The sequence below is a fragment of the Triturus cristatus genome, chromosome 5_2, assembly GCF_964204655.1.
Source record: "Triturus cristatus chromosome 5_2, aTriCri1.1, whole genome shotgun sequence".
Taxonomy (NCBI): domain Eukaryota; kingdom Metazoa; phylum Chordata; class Amphibia; order Caudata; family Salamandridae; genus Triturus; species Triturus cristatus.
Window position 1 is genome coordinate 57057505 of NC_140588.1, and position 20540 is coordinate 57078044.

The following is a 20540-nucleotide window of genomic DNA, read 5'->3' on the forward strand; positions in this document are numbered from 1 at the left end:
GTATGAATTGAAACGCTTCCACTTAAATTCAGGTAAACATTGCTACAGATCCTAAAATATAAAATGAGGGGGGGGGGGTCAATACCGAGGACGTGGCCGTGCCGATAACAGTAGCGCCTCAAATACCCCATTTCGCCCCAGCTCGAATATGTGCCTAGCATAGAAAGCAGGCATGACTTATCATGCTGTACCGGAAATCGAGCAGCTTCCGCTTCAAGCTCCGGCGCTCAGTGGTCCTTTCCAGCGAGAAAATATTAAACTGTAGAAACTGGTAATCATGCCTAAAAGTTCACCTAATTCAATTGTGTGTGCTCGCACTCTCAAAACCCGAGCCATCCCGGGTGTCCACTTAATTGCTCCGTTATCCGTCGCCCCCGAAGCAGCACAACACCTGGAACAATGCCCGTGGCCGCACCGTGGTCACACCAGGGTGCCATACTCCCGCGGATGATAGGCAACATGTACTTATTGCACCCGTTCCCAGCCGGCGAAGTCCAGTCCGCGATGTGCACGAGTCACAGTGGGGCACAAGACCCTGCTGCGTGCCGATAAAAATAGGGGAGGAATCAAGAACAACCACTAAGCATCTGTCCTGACGATGCCCTCGGCCCAGAGTCAAGGGTGAACGGGGCCAATGTAGAGTGTCCTCTCACTAAAGGAAAACCCAGCGGTAACCCACGTGCACGACGGGGCCCAGAGCCACCCGGCCCGAGTCAGGTTTCCCTGGCATGCCTCACTCCTCCCACAAATCCATTCCTCCCAGGCATTTGCCTATGGCGAAGATATATTGACGACATTTTTATCATTTGGAGACATGATATCAGTGCACTACAACAATTCCTTCATTGGTTAAATAACAACTGCTCAGGCCTATCGTTTACGATCTCCACTGATAAATCTGCCATTGCCTTTCTTGACCTGACAATCTTCCACTCTGAAGGCGAATTGCTCACACGCCTGTACAGAAAACCCACTGAGCGGAACACGCTGCTCAGTTACGGAAGTAACCACCCCAGGGCCCTGAGGGATTCACTTCCATATTCTCAATTTCTGAGAATCAGGCGCAACTGCTCTTCCAAAGCAGACTACTTCAGAGAGGCAGCCACTCTCTCATCTAAACTGAAAGATCGTGGTTACCCCAAGAGGATAGTAAAAAATGCATCCAAAAGGGCATGGTACTGCCCTCGTGATGTACTTCTGACTCCCAAACCCAAACGTGAACTGGAAAGCATAGCCTGCGTCACTACCTTTTCACCAGTATCCAACCAAATAAGAAAGTCTATAATTCAGCACTGGCCAGTCATTAATGCAGGTAGTCTTAGCATTGAAAGACCGCTATTCGCTTTCCGTAAAAGCAGAAATTTGAAAGATCACTTGGTAAGAGCAGCTCTTCCCACCACTGTCCCCCATGTAACACTTGATTCTTTTTGGGGTCTTTCTCCTATCCTAGGACATTTCAAATGTGGTGGCTGTAATGTTTGTGATTTTACGATTGAAGGCAAAAGTTTCACTGCCAATAACATTACAGTTAATTCGAATGCCTTCTCTAATTGCAATACCTGCAATGTTATCTATTTAATACATTGTCCTTGCATGAAACTGTACATTGGCCAGACTACACAAAAAGTAAAGACAAGAATTGGACAGCACAGAAGTCGTATCAGGTGTAACACACCCAACGCACCACTGGTGGAACATTTCACGGATGCCAAACACAACGAAGATGACATCCGCTGGACGATTCTGAAGGTAATCAAATTGCCACACAGAGGAGGCAACATGACCCATTTGTTAAACCGTGAAGAACTAAAAGCAATAATCCTTTTTGATACAATCAAAAATGGCCTGAATAGGAATGAGGACTGGACTACCCTCTTATGAATTGACTAATACCATACTGCAACACCTTGGATTTTAATTGGTTGTTCTGGCTGATCTCTTGAGAAAATTCTTAACCTTGACTTGTACCTGTATATGCCACAAACTGTGACTTTCAACTGTATATACCACATTCGTCAGTACATGTTCAAATTTTACTTCCAATTGTGCAGGCCATTATCCCAAGCATGTTCTGTAAATAACTGTAATAAGTTAATGCGTAAATTACTCCTTTTTTGTCACACATTGACACTTACGCACGCCCTTGCATTGCACTTCACACTAACCGCACTTGGTTTTTCACTCACCCAAGATGGCCACCGCTGTTACACACAGCTATCACCCATCCATAGTCCTTCCTCCCTTTTGGCACCCCTCTGAGGTCCTTCAGTGGTTTCCCGCTCTATTTAAATGAGAGCACTAAGCACCAGCGCCCAGTGCCTGCCATTGAGCCGGTTACTACACAGCACATTGTTGCTGAGGACAGAGATCTCCATTGCTGTATCTCTCCACAGGTAAGACAACCCCTCACCCGATGTAATTGACTGTTTTAAGGATTTTTCCTCACTTAGGCAGCCTTTGACTAAAACCTCCCCTTATTTTCAATTCCCTCAAGCTTGGACTGTAACATATTAGTATATTGAAGCAATACCTTGGCGCATTGAAATGTGGCCCATCTGCACCACAGTCTAACTACCCAACAGCCGATCCAGGCAAGGAGCAGCACGCTCCAGCGCCCACTAAGTTTTATAGAAACCTTAACTGCAAGGTATGTGCCCTAGACTCATTTACATCCCAACCCCACATCGATTATGACACACCAAATCCAACCGCAATGTAACTTTTTTCACAGTGACCAAACCAAAAGCAACAACGCTGTTCTTCATTGTCAGTTTCCACTCTGAACTGCCATATGTGATACCCCTATGTCCTCAATTGGGGTAAGCATACATGTTACACTTACTTTTCTCACTGAGTCACGCGCCATTCCGTAATGGTTAACACCCCCGGTTACGTGTTTCTCATAACTTCACGTCCTCCCAATACCGGTTCTTATTGTTTAATAAATACGACTGTCCCCCATGCCGCTCACGATCGGAATGCACATTCACACACCTTTAATAACTCATGTGGCTCTAGTTTTTAAACCATTTTTACGTAGAAACTAGGTAGCCCGCCGATGCCTTAAACTTCCAAACACCTCCAGTCATTCATCATTCCCCCATTGAATGTCACTTATTAAATCCTGCTTGCCATAGCACACTCACAAACAAATCCCCACTCACTTGACCGGAATAGGCCCGAGCACGATCGTTTTAACCACAACTCCATGTGCACAATTGATAACCTTGACCTTCTGACATGCTATAACTTTCGAGTAATCTTAATATGTTCTAAGTTTTCCCTTGTTCACACAAGCTATTTTCTTTGTTTTCTTTACTCTGACAGGCGTTAAAAACCAGGCAAATGTTATAAATTTAGTCCTGAAGATGATCCCGTTAATCAATGAGCTTGGGATCGAAACGTCGACTTTTTAAAAATAGTGCCACAAATATCCATTGTGCTTACTCGTTGTGGTCTCTATTTTGTCAAACTTGCTACAACTTCATTTATGCCTGCAAGTTGCAACGGCTCTCAGTCTTTGCCTGTAACTGTTGTTTGTCCTAAACTGTCTGCATTGTTATTCCTTTTTTCCCCCCGCACGTTCCCCATGCTGTAGGGTGCAGGATTGTGCCCCACGATAAATGTAGTGTTTTCATTATCCTTGACCATATCCTTTAGTATCTGAAAAATAAAAATCCCCTGTCCGGCTGGACATCGGATGTGTATAGTAACCCATTGTGGTCTATATTTAATTTTATGTAAAATTTAGTGTCTGCTCAGGACCATTGTTTTCTACATATATCACTCCTCCCACCGCCAGACCACGGTCGAGCGAGTGGCCCAACGAGACCGCTGCAAACATTCATAACCCTCAGAGGCACACCCAGAGAAGGCAGTGGATTTCATCAAGTATTCAAAGATAAACCGTGACCCTGCCCCACACCGCTACAATGCCGATGAGGCCAGCCACCGAATGCTCAGGGAGATCGCTGCTAACGGGATGGCCACTAGGATTCGGACCTCTGACCTTCCCTTTTCACACCGCCATGCGGAACGGTTACCCTCCCTCAGATCAACTCCCAGCTAAACCCCGCTGCCCGGCCCGGAGACCGCTGTGATGACGAGATGACCCTCCCTCTGATCTAAATGACTCTGCTAGGCGCGGCCTCCCGACAGCCCGTGTCATGTGCAGGGGCAGACGGCGCACTGAATGCAAGCGCAGGTAAGATCCGGGCTACACCGGGAGACCGCTGCGCTGACGAGATGACCCTCCCTCCGCGCAAACCCCAGCCAGCAGCTAAAGCCCCGCTGCCGCAGCAGGCGAGTGCCCGGCTCCCGAGGCCTGCCCACGAGAAAGGGCTGAGAGGGTGGGTGATGGGTGCAAGGCTGCCTCGGGACAGACGCGCTCAGTCTCTGACCCAGAAAGAGAGGTGGGGGCGCACCCGGCCTCTACCCCTGACGCCACGTGGTGCCCCTAAGTACGGGCCCACAACCTCACTGCCTTCGAGTGAGGTGATCGTGCTCAAAGCGAGAACTCCCCCCACATAGGCGGCCGTGCATGCCAAGTGCCGTGCAGGCCAGCGAGGCTGCCGCCTACTGGACCAACCCTCCTACCGCCCAGGCCCCCGTCCCACTATCTGACCCCCAGTCACCCTGAACATGGACGCTAACCTCGCGGGAACCAGGGGCACAATGTGAGGGACGAGTCCCCACCGGGCCTAGCCCGTTTGGTTGAACCCTGGGGAGGGGGGCGGTAACTAACCTCGTGGTCCTCGGCGGCAATAAAGGGGTTGCACGACCAAATGGCTAGACGGGCAGCGGACAAGAGGAGCCACCCAGAGCCCGCACGTAGGCCGTGCCCGACCAGGCCGCGGGCCCTTGGCCCATCCTGCTTCCAACGGCATGAGCGGCTATCAAAAGAGGTCGCCAAAATGGTGGGGGGGGATATATACCCTCCCCCAAGTCCTGGGCGCCCAGGAAGTGACGTCCCTCGTGCGCCTCAACCAGGCTGGAGAGGGGGTGGGGACTCCAACCAGAGGGTGGGGGGTGTGGGGTGCCCAGGCGACACTAGAGTTCTGACCTCTGTAGTGGCCCCCTGTGGGTGCCTCGGCCAGCAGCAGAATGTGGAGAGGGCCCCTGAGTCTCCCATATCACACAAAAAATATTGGCGTTGGGCAGGATGGGGCCCGTGGAGGGTTGGGAGACCCCCCTGCATCACTGGGGCCAGTGTTACGCACCTGCAAATCACAACAAAATTCCACATTGACTCACGCTGGTGTCTGGTCTGTTGTCCTTAATACACTATATATGTTCTTCCAGCGCCTGACATGGCACAGATCTAGGGGCCGAATGGGAAACTAAAATCAGCTGTGGTAAAAGCGTTAAAGGAGCCCTGCACAGCAGGGTGCTGAGACTAGAATACGAAAATGAAGTGTTCGTGGTCGAGTCATGGCAGCCTATGCAGTTCAGAAACATCACTTTAGCCTGGAAACAACCTGGGAAATGTAAAAGTGGCAGAAGAGGCGGTCCAGCCCTTTCCACTACGTTTACTCTATTCTCAGTCCCCCCTTTGAGGACCCGAATTTGAGTTGCCTTCTCTGCTAGCAAACTGGTGTAATGGCCCAGTGCATCGTTCTGGATTCCAATACTCCGTTATGTGAGCCAATGAAAAATGCGTCATAAATCTCCCACCTCAAATTGGAATGTGATTTTTTTTTTTGTTACTGTAGACAGGCATCCATTGCTACCGGAGAGTGTGCAGTTTGGCTATAATATATTGACGTTATTTTTTATACCAAACTACATAGGAAGGGGCTGTGTAAAATGAGTATTTAAGTGCTGGCCGTGCGACCTCTGGCTGTTTTGCCCAATTGCATTAGACTTAAAATGGCTTTCGATAATGTTGCGCACCAATGCACTGATAGGCTGGCCATATGTACCTGAATGCATAGCGTCCATTGTTACTTGCTGTGCAACAGGTTTTTTTTTTTCCACCGATTATGACACTTCCTCCAACCTGGCCTTTTAAATGATGACTCAAATTCCTTTGCGTAGTGTCCCTTCACCAAGAAAAATTCTGAAATGTTTATTGGGTTATGAAGTCTTGGGTTTGAGGTTATAACGTTGTATGTTCTTTTTTTCCTTAACAGTTGTCGCAATAACCAAGAAAATGAACTCCTAGGTCGCAAGCTTCTATTTTCTCTGACATTTTTTGGGGCCAACACATGCAGAAACATGTTTACTGCAAGTGAGAGTACAATAAGGTTTGTGACTGAAGTTGTAATTATTGTTTATGTTTAGATATTTGTAATAGAATCAGTGATATTCCTAGAACGCCGAAGGTATGGCGGGCGTGCCGGCCCCCGATGACCAGACAGGAGCGGGCCTGTCACGCGCATTGTTGACGCGACCGGCGTGCCCCGCCACCAATTGGTCGAAGTCGGGGGGGGGGGTGACCCGGAAGTAATTGAAAGTACTTCCGGGTCACGAACTCGGGCTAACGCCAGGCTGGTTAGAACTGGCCTGGTGGGAATCTGGACAATAAAAGGCTGGGGAGCGGCGGAGTCTGCCTCTTTGCTCTCTGCTCCCTCAGCTCAGCTCAGCCTCGCTAGGAGGCTGTATTTTAATTTCTGTTTTATTTTTCATGGATTCCGGTGTTCTGGAAGTCCGTTCGGGATGCGGCCTCGCTTTGAGGTTGGAAAGCGGGCTAGTGACGGAGAGACAAAGTCGAGCAGTTAATCATTGCCCTGGAATCGTTTTTCGGCTCATTGGAGGCGATCTACTGAGGGTCGCGGAATTGGGTGGCTGAGATCGGCGCAGCAAAGGGAGGCGCGCGGCAGGAACGGCATCTTCTGATCGGGAGTACCACACCAAGGCGGTATTGTAGGCTGCGGGGACGCCGCCTGTCCAGCGCTGATGAGAGCGGTTTCGCTGATTTATGCGGAAGCGCGGTGATTTAAGTCCGGTATTGTAGATTGTGGGAGCACTGCGCGCTGGGCATTGAGGGTAATGATTAACGCGCTGCGCAGTAAAAAGCGTGATGCTCACCGGCGTGGGGGGCAGCCATTGAAAGTATAATTTTGGCACGCAAAGGGAATAATTTGCGGGGGGGCAGCCATTGAAAGTATATTTTGGCGTGCTGTCGCAGTGAAGAGTGCGAGCTCACGCGTGTTTCTCAATACCCTTGTTTTTGTGTACGGTTGTGTCTACCACCTTTTAGTTGACGTGCTGTGCGTCTAATGATAGGTGTATTGTATCTGTTACGAATGTAAGCTACTTGCAGAGCTGTTCATAGGATGAAGACTTGTTGCTCATTGATTGTTCTGCCCTGGTTTATAGGGTAACTGCCTTTTGTTTAGCTATGCTGGGATTAAATACAGGCATTTGTTATTTATAAATTTTAGTAATTGGGGCGTGACCCCTATTTACAAAACTGTTTACGTGTCGGACATTTTAATGCACGCATGTTGTTGCTAAGCGCGGTGTTCTGTACGTAATTCCACCGCAGTTGCCAATATACGGTATAATTGCCACAGGTGGCGGTAGTGGGGATGGGTTCCAATTTTGTTCACATGACATACGTGTTATCCTTTTGGACTTATGAAACGGGTGAAATTTAAAACCGATTTCTTGAGCATAGCGGTGCACCTTGTTAGGGAGTCTGGGCACATCGTTCTCTAATCTGTTGGCACAATTTTAAAGTGCGTTGAAAACATTATCCCGTCCATACATTGGGGCCAGGCACCCTGACTCGAGATGGGGGGTCAGGCCGGCACGCACAGTACAGTGACTAATCAATGGGCCAATTATTACTCGGAGGCAGGGTATGGGGGCTTAGCAGACTATTGCTTCCGCTGTAGGGCCCGGTGTTCGACCTCCTAGCCTTTCATTGTTCCGAGGTCAATAAAAGGCATACATTTTGCATAAATTGTAGGAAGAACACGACACAAGGTCTCTTTAATATTGTTTGAAGCGCAATATACATCGGAACACAGTTATCTGTTTCAAGCCATTCATGCATACAGCGTGGGTGTTAGGAGACAATCCTTTAAAAGGATAATGCTAATGGTAAGGCGGTTGTCAGATTCGTGCTCTTCTCAAAAACACAGGAGCAAAACGTCGCAAGTTCCCAATGCCTCCCTCGGTCTTCCCAGCGACCGCCTTGAATACGTGTCGCCAAAGAAACCCAAAGGGGGAAAGGGGATGGGACAGAGAAGAGACCGTCACTCAGCAACTCTTCTTTCTTCAGCCTGGCCGTCTATTTAACTTCTGCTTTTCTCCTGGGCAGACTGGTTGTCGCACTAAAAAATAAATGTTCACATAACTTAACAGATTTCCTTGCTAAATGTTCTATCCTTTGGAATATGAGTCTTTTCTTCTGAAAACCTACCCTTTTTGTGAGTGACCAATGCTCCTCTTCTAGTTACGCTTTGTGTCTTAAAATATTGCCTTCTTTCTGGTGCTGTAAACTAAAACATTATTTGGGTTAGCTTGCTATCCTTCATTTATAATACTCTTTCTTTTCTATCTTTTTCCTGCAGTTTCCCTCACCAGCTGTGTTCTGAAGGGATGCTTAAACTGGATACTCTAGGTAAGTAGTATTTATTTCGCTGCCTGCTCTCGCTTCTTATTAGTAGTGAGGAATTTCCATTAGTATACCTTAATGTTATTTTTTTTTCTGCTCTCTGTTTTTCTATCAAACCTCTGGAATGATAACTCTGCTCCCAAGGTTTCTTTTCTTATATCTTTTTCAAGTCTTCTCACTCTTAGTATCTTTCTTTCACTTTTTTTTTTTTTGACAATCGTTTTAATATATACAGGTAATTATATATATATATACAATTTGGCGCGTCAATAATAGATTAACACTAACGCTGCCATTCTGTCACTTTTGCGCTGTGCTGAAAATCTTCTTTAGGATATTATTTACAACTAGAATGTGCTCTTGACTAGAACTGGGCTCTATTCCCAATATGCGCGAACACCTTCTATCCCACAAAGATTTATTTGCAACTAGAATGTGCTCATGACTAGAATAGGCACAATTCCCAATATGCGCGAACAACTTCAGGCCCAAAAGATTTTCACAGTCTTACTTGGGTGGTTAAGAATCCGCAACTCTGCAATGTCTCACACAAGAATAAACGCGACGATTATTTTCCCTAACTAAACTTTGCGTCGCTCACAGGACTCAGTCTTCTCTCCTCAGGAAACTTCAGTGAAGTGCGCCACTCCACTGACTCAACACCTGGATCTAGCCGATTCGGTTAAAAACACTAGAACGCTAACCTGCCGCTCACTCGACCAACCCTGCGGCCATCTTGGATTGAATCAGTTAATTTCCTTGTCCTTAGAAGATAGGATTTGGGAGGGTTCTTTCTCACAGGAAGCTTGTATTTTAGATACGGCCTGACAGTCCTGACAGCGGTACAGCCTTCTTAGCGCAATAGGCAGCGCGTCAGCCTCATAATCTGAAAGTCCTGGGTTCGATCCTCAGAGATGGAATTGATTTCATCCTTTACAGGAAATCCATAATGTTGTGGCAGGTATCGTGTGGCATGTAACGTTTTACCACCCTCGCTGTGTGTAGGGAGAGCATGGGATTTACCAAATTCTTTTGTACAAATAATAACCCTACCTGCTAATACTCAGCTGTAAGGAACTATCAAGTTATAGCACTCTGCGCCTTGTTACCTCCGTGATCACCGCATTACCGGTGATAACTGTTAGGGCAGTCCATTGCTCATAAATACGCCCGATGCAGGTAAAGCATCGACTTCACATTGAGTTTGGAGCGAATAGACGCTTCTGGTCAGCAGTATCCCAGCAGCGTTTTTTAGCAGGGCCACAACCCGATAGGGGGCTCCCTCACAGAGCAAGCTCGGATTGGCGTGGACTGGATGCCTCGAATGGAATTTTCAAGGCTATGCCCCCTTTGTATGGGTGCTTCGTGGGAATCTAGTATAAACATAAAAAGTTTACGCGGGGAGGGCCTCCTCCCCATGCACACAAGGGTGGGTTAGGAATTAATTTTAATAAATGCACTGAAAGGGCACGCATGAGGTAACCCATCATGTGTGGATTCTGCCTTGATTGGGACTAAGCATTAGGAATTCGTGTGTGTTTAGATGCATTTACGTTTAAACAGGATTTGTCAATGCCAATAGCACCGGCTTGGCAAGGAATGTGCATTTCGTGCCATGGCTTCAACATTCCTTAAGTAACACTCCTGAGGCGGAAAGCCGGGAGATAGACTCTGCGTGATTTTAAAAATTACTGTGATACTGTATTTTTACTTCTTGGCTCACCTACCTATCTCCTGTTGACATCCTCGTAACAGCGCTCCACGCTGCAACGACCCCCTCCTTCTGGCCGCCATTCACGAGGGCGAGGCGCACCTCGTGACACGCCCCCTCGGCCGGCCACGCCCCCCCACCACGCATATAAATAGCGCGCGCCAAAAGCTGAGCGCTGCACTAACAACGGACTCCTGAGGCGGAAAGCCGGGAGATAGACTCTGCGTGATTTTAAAAATTTACTGTGATACTGTATTTTTACTTCTTGGCTCACCTACCTATCTCCTGTTGACATCCTCGTAACAGCGCTCCACGCTGCAACGACCCCCTCCTCCTGGCCGCCATTCACGAGGGCGAGGCGCACCTCGAGACACGCCCCCTCGGCCGGCCACGCCCCCCCACCACGCATATAAATAGCGCGCGCCAAAAGCTGAGCGCTGCACTAACAACGGACTCCTGAGGCGGAAAGCCGGGAGATAGACTCTGCGTGATTTTAAAAATTTACTGTGATACTGTATTTTTACTTCTTGGCTCACCTACCTATCTCCTGTTGACATCCTCGTAACAGCGCTCCACGCTGCAACGACCCCCTCCTCCTGGCCGCCATTCACGAGGGCGAGGCGCACCTCGTGACACGCCCCCTCGGCCGGCCACGCCCCCCCACCACGCATATAAATAGCGCGCGCCAAAAGCTGAGCGCTGCACTAACAACGGACTCCTGAGGCGGAAAGCCGGGAGATAGACTCTGCGTGATTTTAAAAATTTACTGTGATACTGTATTTTTACTTCTTGGCTCACCTACCTATCTCCTGTTGACATCCTCGTAACAGCGCTCCACGCTGCAACGACCCCCTCCTCCTGGCCGCCATTCACGAGGGCGAGGCGCACCTCGTGACACGCCCCCTCGGCCGGCCACGCCCCCCCACCACGCATATAAATAGCGCGCGCCAAAAGCTGAGCGCTGCACTAACAACGGACTCCTGAGGCGGAAAGCCGGGAGATAGACTCTGCGTGATTTTAAAAATTTACTGTGATACTGTATTTTTACTTCTTGGCTCACCTACCTATCTCCTGTTGACATCCTCGTAACAGCGCTCCACGCTGCAACGACCCCCTCCTCCTGGCCGCCATTCACGAGGGCGAGGCGCACCTCGAGACACGCCCCCTCGGCCGGCCACGCCCCCCCACCACGCATATAAATAGCGCGCGCCAAAAGCTGAGCGCTGCACTAACAACGGACTCCTGAGGCGGAAAGCCGGGAGATAGACTCTGCGTGATTTTAAAAATTTACTGTGATACTGTATTTTTACTTCTTGGCTCACCTACCTATCTCCTGTTGACATCCTCGTAACAGCGCTCCACGCTGCAACGACCCCCTCCTTCTGGCCGCCATTCACGAGGGCGAGGCGCACCTCGAGACACGCCCCCTCGGCCGGCCACGCCCCCCCACCACGCATATAAATAGCGCGCGCCAAAAGCTGAGCGCTGCACTAACAACGGACTCCTGAGGCGGAAAGCCGGGAGATAGACTCTGCGTGATTTTAAAAATTTACTGTGATACTGTATTTTTACTTCTTGGCTCACCTACCTATCTCCTGTTGACATCCTCGTAACAGCGCTCCACGCTGCAACGACCCCCTCCTCCTGGCCGCCATTCACGAGGGCGAGGCGCACCTCGTGACACGCCCCCTCGGCCGGCCACGCCCCCCCACCACGCATATAAATAGCGCGCGCCAAAAGCTGAGCGCTGCACTAACAACGGACTCCTGAGGCGGAAAGCCGGGAGATAGACTCTGCGTGATTTTAAAAATTTACTGTGATACTGTATTTTTACTTCTTGGCTCACCTACCTATCTCCTGTTGACATCCTCGTAACAGCGCTCCACGCTGCAACGACCCCCTCCTCCTGGCCGCCATTCACGAGGGCGAGGCGCACCTCGTGACACGCCCCCTCGGCCGGCCACGCCCCCCCACCACGCATATAAATAGCGCGCGCCAAAAGCTGAGCGCTGCACTAACAACGGACTCCTGAGGCGAAAAGCCGGGAGATAGACTCTGCGTGATTTTAAAAATTTACTGTGATACTGTATTTTTACTTCTTGGCTCACCTACCTATCTCCTGTTGACATCCTCGTAACAGCGCTCCACGCTGCAACGACCCCCTCCTTCTGGCCGCCATTCACGAGGGCGAGGCGCACCTCGAGACACGCCCCCTCGGCCGGCCACGCCCCCCCACCACGCATATAAATAGCGCGCGCCAAAAGCTGAGCGCTGCACTAACAACGGACTCCTGAGGCGGAAAGCCGGGAGATAGACTCTGCGTGATTTTAAAAATTTACTGTGATACTGTATTTTTACTTCTTGGCTCACCTACCTATCTCCTGTTGACATCCTCGTAACAGCGCTCCACGCTGCAACGACCCCCTCCTTCTGGCCGCCATTCACGAGGGCGAGGCGCACCTCGAGACACGCCCCCTCGGCCGGCCACGCCCCCCCACCACGCATATAAATAGCGCGCGCCAAAAGCTGAGCGCTGCACTAACAACGGACTCCTGAGGCGGAAAGCCGGGAGATAGACTCTGCGTGATTTTAAAAATTTACTGTGATACTGTATTTTTACTTCTTGGCTCACCTACCTATCTCCTGTTGACATCCTCGTAACAGCGCTCCACGCTGCAACGACCCCCTCCTCCTGGCCGCCATTCACGAGGGCGAGGCGCACCTCGTGACACGCCCCCTCGGCCGGCCACGCCCCCCCACCACGCATATAAATAGCGCGCGCCAAAAGCTGAGCGCTGCACTAACAACGGACTCCTGAGGCGGAAAGCCGGGAGATAGACTCTGCGTGATTTTAAAAATTTACTGTGATACTGTATTTTTACTTCTTGGCTCACCTACCTATCTCCTGTTGACATCCTCGTAACAGCGCTCCACGCTGCAACGACCCCCTCCTCCTGGCCGCCATTCACGAGGGCGAGGCGCACCTCGTGACACGCCCCCTCGGCCGGCCACGCCCCCCCACCACGCATATAAATAGCGCGCGCCAAAAGCTGAGCGCTGCACTAACAACGGACTCCTGAGGCGGAAAGCCGGGAGATAGACTCTGCGTGATTTTAAAAATTTACTGTGATACTGTATTTTTACTTCTTGGCTCACCTACCTATCTCCTGTTGACATCCTCGTAACAGCGCTCCACGCTGCAACGACCCCCTCCTTCTGGCCGCCATTCACGAGGGCGAGGCGCACCTCGAGACACGCCCCCTCGGCCGGCCACGCCCCCCCACCACGCATATAAATAGCGCGCGCCAAAAGCTGAGCGCTGCACTAACAACGGACTCCTGAGGCGGAAAGCCGGGAGATAGACTCTGCGTGATTTTAAAAATTTACTGTGATACTGTATTTTTACTTCTTGGCTCACCTACCTATCTCCTGTTGACATCCTCGTAACAGCGCTCCACGCTGCAACGACCCCCTCCTTCTGGCCGCCATTCACGAGGGCGAGGCGCACCTCGTGACACGCCCCCTCGGCCGGCCACGCCCCCTCCAATTGCCTGTTCTTTCACCATAAATCATGTGCCTTGGCAGGAAGCGCAGCGGACGAGCGCAGCGGGCGCGACGATTGCGCGCCGAAGGCGCGCCTAAGGCAAGCCCGTCTGCGCCCGTCCGCGACTGGCCGGGACTAGGGGCTTATCACTCCGCTCCGCTTATCACCTATACCCCGGACCACCTTCGCTGCTGCCAGGGCCCCTGGCCTATCCCGGCCTCTATTTGCTCTCGTATCTCCTCCCTTGGTCTCTCTCCTGCTGCTCCCTTCCTCTGTCCTTTCCCCACAGTGGACACCCCTCCCGTGTCTTGCAGCACCGCTCCCTCATCATCCCCCAAAGCCCTCACAGCCTATTATCTCAACACCCGGTCTGCTGTTGCCCATGCACATGAACTGTCAGTCTTATTGGATCTCCATGCTCCCGACCTTCTTTTTTTAACCGAGACATGGTTTTGCGATGACTCCCTCCCTGCCCTACTATCCACCCTACCGGCCACCTACTATGCCCTCAGGGCGGACCGCCCTTCTGGTAGGGCCGGGGGCGGCGTGGCGGTCATCGCACGCACCAATCTCCTCTTCCAAACGTTACCTTTACCTGACATTGCAACCTCCGAATTTCTGGTGATCCGCACAGTCTCCACCTCTCCCCCCCTGACTTGCTTCCTTACCTACCGCCCCCCTCAGTCCCCCTCACAGTTTCTCCCCGACTTTTTGGAGGTCTTGGCCACCATCACAGTCAACAACTCCTCCATTCTGCTCCTTGGCGATTTTAATTTCTGGCCCTCCGACTCCGCTGAGTGCCCTTCCTCCAAGGAATTCTCCGATACCCTTCACTCCCTCAACTTCATTTCCCATGTCCATTCCCCCACTCACATCAAAGGTCATATACTCGATCAGATGTGGTCCCTGAACTGCTCGGTGGATTCACTCTCTATTACCCCTTGCCCCTGGTCTGATCACCACTTGATCTCTTTCCTTCTTCCCATCCTCCCTCCAGCCAAGCCCCCCCGGCCTAAAAACACCTGGGTCCGATCATGGGGTCGTGTCAACCTGGAGAATCTCTCTTCCCTTCTTACTTCATCCCTCCCCCCCCTTCAGGGTCTTCCTACACTTTCCCAGGTCAATGCCATAGATCGGTGGCTCTCCCACGGACGCGACGCTTTTGCCCCGCTCAAGCGCATTACCTCCAAACGCGACAAGGACGCTAATCGGTGGTTCACCGAAGAGCTTAAGACCACCAAATTAACAGTACGCCGCGCGGAGCGGGCATGGAGAAGAAATTACTGCCCCACTCTAAAACTGGATTACACTTACATCCTAAGCCAGTATAAAAAAGACATCTTGGAGGCAAAAACATCCTACTTCTCCTCCAAAATTTTAGCCGCGGAAAACCAGTCCAAGGAGATATTCACCATCATCCACAACCTAGCGTTCTCGGACAGATCCACTCTTAAGCCAGCCCCGTCCGAAGAACTCTGTCTCTCTCTCAACAACTATTTCATTCACAAAATCATCACTATCAAGGCTAATATCCCGCCACCCTCCCCCTCTTTTGTCGACCCTCAATGTCCCCCCCCTAAAGGTGTGCTTACCTCACTTCCCCCTATCACTCGAGAGAGCCTGATCACCTTGGTTCCCCTGGTCAAATCCGGCTCTCCTTTAGACCCCTGTCCCGCTCACATTCTCCGCCATATCTTTGTTTCCTGCCCTGACCCTCCCCTTCACCTTCTTAACAGCTCTCTTGCCCAAGGCATCGTTCCTAAACCCTTGAAATCGGCGGTAATTGTGCCCATCCTAAAAAAACCCGGGGCAGACCCCTCTGTCCCCGCCAATTTCCGTCCTATTTCCCTCCTACCATTCCTGGCCAAGTTGCTCGAGCGCCACGTCACCTGTGCTCTGAGCTCTTTTGTGGAGAATCATGGTGCTCTTGCCCCCCGTCAAGCCGGTTTCCGCCCTGCACACTCTACGGAGTCCGTTGTCCTGTCGGTCTTGGACACCCTTAGGGAGGGCATGGACACTAATCAGCACCAGGCCCTTGTACTCCTCGATCTCTCAGCCGCCTTCGATACGGTGGATCACACCATCCTTCTCTCCCGTGTCGGAGCGGCGGGGATCGGGGGGACTGCCCTGGTCTGGTTGTCCTCCTTCCTGAGTGACCGCACCCAGGCTGTTCGCCTGGGTGACTTCACGGCGGACGTCCGGAAAGTTCAGTGCGGGGTTCCCCAGGGTTCCTCTCTTTCTCCCCTCTTGTTTAATCTGTATATTGCCCCCTTAATCTTCTCGCTTCAACAGATGGAGGTCGGCGTATTCAATTATGCGGACGACCTCCAGCTTGTCTTCAATCTATCCTCTCCTTCCTCTGTTCTAAACTTTCAATCTGTTATGCTTCACATCAGGGACTGGATGAACCACAATCACCTTAAACTCAACCCAGACAAAACCGAGTTGGTGTTGACGGGTGGTTCATCCAGCCCCTGGTCCCCTCTCTTCTGGCCCCCTTCTCTTGGCCCCCCGCCTACCCCCGCTTCCTCAGTCAAGACACTTGGTATAAAACTCAATTCTCAACTCACTCTGCACTCCCAGGTGAGCTCTGTGGTGTCCTCTTCTTTTCTTTCACTGCGCACTATACGCAGGGTGTCCCGTTTCTTCACTGTCTCTGCTCTAAAACTCATCATCTTGGCCATGGTGGTTTCCCGCCTGGATTATGGCAACGCCCTGTATGCCGGTATCCCCGCCTACAGCTTGCATCGCCTACAACAGGTCCAAAACCAGGCGGCCCGCCTGGTTTTCAAACTCCCCAAATTTCACCACTCTACCCCGCTCCTAAAATCACTTCACTGGCTCCCTGTGCGAGCCAGAATTCAGTTCAAGCTTGCCTCCATCACCTTCCGGGCCCGACACGGACTCGCACCTGCGTTTATCTCCTCCGAGATTGTTTCCTATGTCCCCACCAGGGTACTTCGTTCATCCTCCCAGTCCCTCCTCACCATCCCACGCTTCCGGAGAAAGAAGTGGGGAGGCTCCAAATTCGCTACCCTCGCCCCCACCCTCTGGAACTCCCTTCCCCTTGAACTCCGTACCATTTCTCTCTACCCACAATTCCGCAACCAACTTAAAACCTACCTGTTCACAAAATATTTCGATTAATAAACTTGCCTGTCCCCCCAGCTTTTTAATTTAGGATCCGGTTAGTATCAGCGCCAAGAAACCGCAGGTATACGTGCGCTCTATAAGAAATTTTAAATTCATAAATAAATTCAAATTTAAATTCAAATTCAACCATGAATGCGCTATTGCACTCCACTCTATACCCCGTACCGTCCTTAAGTAACCATCAATGCGCTATTATATTCCACTGTATACTTCCATTCTTTAAGTAGTGGAACACTCTCACACGTGGAGTACACCTTCAGGGGGGCCAGGTACATGGTATGCGGTTAAATATAAGCCGGTTCTGTAATTAAATTAATGTATTGCATCCCCTCTAGTCGGACACAAGGGGTTAGCCATGGGCATTTCACTTTGTTTGCAACATTTCTCATAAAGTTCCAAGATGGGAGATGGTACTTGTCCATCCCTTTCAAAGGCTTCATTTATCGGGGTGTATCAATGACATTCGTACAGCTGATGCTAGGGAAATCATTTAATCTCTTGCGGTAATATATGAAGAGGTCCCCATGTATACAACTGGGGCTACGCTAGGCACCCTCACTGTAAGCCTAATTTCAATGTTCCCCAGGTAATACAACTGATGCTATGCTAAGCGCTATCAGTTGAAAGTCTGATAGTAATGCAACTAGTGCAATGCTAGGCGCACTCATTGAATGTCTGATTATAATGATCTTTATGTAATTCAACCAATGGTATGCTAGGCTCTCGCAATAAAACGTTAGGGCATGGACCATTCACGGTTAAATTGAGTGTGGATCGATTCACAAGAAACACAAGCTATATATTCAGCTTATTACCGGTTACTTTTATGGTTGCTCCACAAATTACATATTTGGTGGCATTACTTACTGAGGGAGTTAAGCTTAGCAGGTTACAGCATTTGGTTACAAGGTTTCGAGGTCACTCCTGCGAGGCACTGGCCTCGGTGAGGTCACTCAAGTACATTGTCAACACTTATGATGTCAAAGCAGTACATCCCAGGCCAGGTTGTCACATCTTCAATAGTACCTCTGCACGGGTGTGCGGTTGTACATATGGATTAGGGGTCTGGGTCAAAAGCATCTAGGCACCCATTACAGGTACACGTATGTTTTAGAAGTGCGTTGTCAGACAGTGCTATAACACCAGTCCGCTTATACACTTATGCGTAGCATGCCGGTGGTTTGTTACACGGTATCTATATGCCCTCGTGCTCATACACGTATGCACAATAATGTATTGTGTCACAGAGTACCTCTGCACCCATGTGTTTGTGCACTTGTGCATTGGATGTCTGTGTGGCGTCACACAGTACCATTGCACCCCTTAGCTTGTACAAGGAAGCATTATATGCCTGTGGTTTGTCACGCGGTATCTCTGCACCTTTGTGCCGGAACACTTAATATAGTGAAAAGTCCGTGTGGGGTCACACATTACTAACGTCCTTGGGCCTGTACAATTAAGCAGGCTATTTCTGTGTTGTGTCACACTGTACCTATTCCCCTGGGGGGTTTGTGCAATTTGGGTGCATTTGGATGCCTATGTTGGCAGACAATACCTGTGAACCATTGGGCACGTACAGTTTGGCAAAGGGTACAGGTGTAGTATCACGCAGTATTGATGCATCCGTTGGCCGGCACATTAGATGTCCGGTTTGTGTTGCAACAGTACCTATGCACCCTAGGCTGGGGGTGTGGGTGAAAAGGGGGGTATAGTCTCACGAAGTAGGGCTGGCAGGTGAACTGTATCTTTCGTCTGAAAGCAAAAAACACTAATCATTTGTATTTGATTTTCATTTATGTATGGCTGGATCCATGACTGATACCCGGGAAGTGCTCCACACCACAATGACTGCAAGATGTGGACAGCCAAGGGGACCGAAAGATCCGGAACGTGAGTGGCAAGCGACGGCATCAAGTGTAATGGGCGACCAATTCAAAGGCTCAAGAGGTGCCAGCATGCATGGGTGAGACGGTGTGGCCCATGCACTATATTGGTTGTGTATAGGTGTGTTAACCATTTGTTGTTGCCAGCCATATTATTTTAGCGGTGCGCTGCTTTACAGGTGTATTACTTGCCAGCTCGACCAAACCCAGGGGTAACGGGCGGATGCAACACCAACACCTCTTGTCGGGAAACAGTATTCTGCCATTACGGCGCATGTGCTGGCAGGTGCCATTGTAGCGGACACTGCGCCATGTTGGAATGCTCCGTAGTAGGGGGAATAGGCTTACGCAGAGCCTATCCTAGGGCATAGTGGTCAGGTGTAGGTGGTTCACGGATTCCAGGATATACTTATGGGAGATATTGGGGCTTGTGGTTCCCTGGGTAGCCTTCCAATTGCACCAGCAATGAGTGTCGGGCGCATCATGATGCCATCAATGGTGCCCATTTAGTGGCCCGAAGACGGTATGTCAATTTTCCCTGAGTCAGCCAGCCCTAGCATCTCTATCCCGCACTTGGGGGGGGGGGGGGGGGGAATGACTGGGGACGCCTGGGTAGAAGGGGGGCTGGGTGCAACACTAATCACTGAAGTGGGTGGGTCGACATTTCTGTGCCCGGGGTACACCCTGGCACAGAGACTCCAGAGATTCCAATGGGGGGGGAAGCGAGTCTGTGAGGGCAGTGAGCCACTCGGGAAAAATAACTAGTAACAAACAAACAAACTAGGGCTTTACACCTGCAGACTATAGCCCATGGGTGCAGCTGGGGGGAGTCGTGCTTCTTAAAAAGACGGCGTCCATTTGTCCAAATTAGGGAATGAAATCTTCTCAGAGAATCTTCTGGCCTAGTTAGTTGTTTATAGGGACAGGGCATGACCTTTCAGTGAGCTTTTTGGGGGGGCCCTGATAGTCGGGCAACTATGCAGGCCTGTGGCGGTAAGGTCATGGTTGGTGAGCAGTAAATTGAAGGTCTTTAGAGGGCAGCGCCACTCTTGAATGGGGTCGCCCAAGGGGGAGGGGCAAGTGGTCTCTCCTACAACTCCTGGGGCAGTTACAGCCGGTTGGCTGGATGGGTGCGGGGGAGGGGGAGTTACGCTTTCCGGTAGGCTGCTTGGCCACCCTGCACATGCACAATGGCGCAAATAAATGGCGCATAACTGCAAGGGCCCCATTATGGAGATAATCTACAGGGCGTACGGGGGTGACCTAGGGGGAGAAGTACCCTCACGGGGAATGGGCCCCCTGCGCATGCGCACTCTGGTTGGAGGGTGGGCATAAGGGCGTACGGGGGCAACCTGGGGGGGAAGTACCCCTCACGGTGAACGGGCCCCCTGCGCATGCGCACTCCGCATGGAGTGCGAGCATAATTTGATAAGGATCTGGCGCCAGTTATTGACCTTGCCGTAGGCTCACAATAGGGATACGCAGAATAATAAAATGTTAATTTGATTATTGAATATGGTATGTTAGATTCGGATAGGAATATTTTTTATTAGAGATATGTTAGCCATCTGACATCTGCACTTATCAATGTAATCAATGTAATGTAATGGTTTTTCTGCGTGTAAATATTGTATATTAATTTTTATTTAAAAATGTTATGTAAATAAATACGGCCGGGGGTTT